At 42.2% G+C, this 2009-nt stretch overlaps 1 protein-coding gene across 4 annotated transcripts in view; it reads left to right on the forward strand.

Moving 5' to 3' along the window:
* Positions 1–2009, forward strand: part of TAOK3 (TAO kinase 3) — a 249497-nt gene that overhangs the window by 216181 nt on the left and 31307 nt on the right. The window lies entirely within an intron of this gene.

Raw genomic sequence — 2009 nt, forward strand, 5'->3', positions numbered from 1 at the left:
AAAAAAAAAAAAAAAAAAAAAAAACAGCCGGGCATGATGGCTTATGCCTGTAATCCCAGAAGTTTGGGAGGCTGAGGTGGGTGGATCACCTGAGGTCAAGAGTTCGAGACCAGCCTGGCCAACATGGTGAAACCCCGTCTCTACTAAAAATACAAAAAATTAGCTGGGTGTGGTGACAGGTCCCTGTAATCCCAGCTACTTGAGAGGCTGAGACAAGAGAATCACTTGAACCCGGGAGGCAGAGGTTGCAGTGAGCCAAGGTTGCACCATTGCATTCCAGCCTGAGCAACAAGAACGAGACTCCATCTCAAAAAAAAAAAAAAACAAAACAAAAAAAAAACAGCAGAAGGGTAAGGCAAATAGTCATAATATCATCTTTATTACTAATACATGTTAGGTACAAAAGGTAATTTATGTCTGCAGGAAAACAAAATTAAGCACACTTGCCTGCTCAGGCAGTGCTAAAACTGAGTCACCTTTCCTGCCACCCCCATGAGACTTCCATAGTGTTGAAAAATGTGGTGGACATGTGCTCCCTGGGGATGCAGTGACTGGGGACCCAGTTCCAGGGTGTTTCCATAATTGAGCTCACTCGCTCGCTCTCTCTGTCTCTCTGTCTCTCTGTCTGTCTCTGTCTCCACATGGAAGGAACCATCAGGTTGTAGAAAGATTTCCCCAACAGCCATCAATCTGTGAGGCAGTCTGGCATGAAAACCTCTGCCCAGACAAGGATGATGTTGATTAAATCGATCAGTCAGATTCTTTCTTGAGATTTGACTTGGTAAATATGTTATGAGAATTGTTCATAATGGAAGAATTGTCCATAATGGAAGTTGCAGGTGAAAAAGATACATAAAAAGAGCCATGAGCCATGAAGCATAATTCCCTCTCTATCTCCCAAGTCACTTGTCTTACATATATCCTTCACCCAATGGTTACCAGAAAGAGATTTGGTCACTTTCAGGAGCCAGTATTTATTGGGTTACCTTTTATATAGTATGTGTTTTATTCATTTAGGACCCCCAAAAATGTCATGACGTGTGACTGTTGTGGATTGCAGCAGGTGCCTAAGAGAACAAAATGGCTCACGCCTATAATCCCAGTACTTTGGGAGGCTGAGGCAGGTGGATCACTTGAATTCAAGAATTGGAGACCAGCCTGACCAATATGTTGAAACCCTGTCTCTACTAAAAATACAAAAATTTGCTGGATGTGGTGGCGTGTGCCTGTAATCCCAGTTACTGGGGAGACTGAGGCTTGAGAATCACTTGAACGCGGGAAGTGGAGGTTGCAGTGAGCTGAAATCATGCCACCGCACTCCAGCCTGTGTGGCAAAGGGAGTGTCTCAAAAAAAAAGAAAAGAAAACAAAATGTCATTAGCTTTCCAATTACACTTGGGATGATACCACTGGAAAACGAGATAGCTGGAATAATTAATCAGTTAGAGTTTGATTCTTGGACTATAACTGGCCAGGCATGGTTGTTTATACATTTTTACAACTTAACCTTTGGCCTATCAACAATATGATTTTAAAACCTTTATTATAATCCTTAGTTCTGACCAGGCATGGTGGTTCATGCCTGTAGTCTCAGCACTTTGGGAAGCTGAGGAGAGGATAGCTTGAGGCCAAGCATTTGAGATGACCCTAGGCATCATAGTGTGACCCAGTCTGTATGATCATTTTTTAAAAATACTTAGCCAGGACTGGTGTTGCATGCCTGTGGTCCCAGCAACTCAGGAGGCTGAGGCAGGAGGATCACTGGATCCTGGGATTTTTAGGCTGCAGTGAGCTAAGCTCGTGCCACTGCACTCCAGCCTGAGCGACACAGCGAGACCCCATCTCAAAAAAAAAAGAAAATTCTTAGGTCTCCTTTCATCCCATGAATGTTTTTGTGTTCGATAAAGTATGTTTATGGTTTACCTTCATATTTTTCCCATAATTCAGAATGTATTTTCTTTTTCTTTCTTTTTTTTTTTTTTTTTTTTTTTTTTTTTTTTGAAAAGTGGG

The sequence above is a fragment of the Rhinopithecus bieti genome, unplaced genomic scaffold (assembly GCF_001698545.2).
Source record: "Rhinopithecus bieti isolate Rb0 unplaced genomic scaffold, ASM169854v2 scaffold_17010, whole genome shotgun sequence".
NCBI classification, from domain to species: Eukaryota; Metazoa; Chordata; class Mammalia; order Primates; family Cercopithecidae; genus Rhinopithecus; species Rhinopithecus bieti.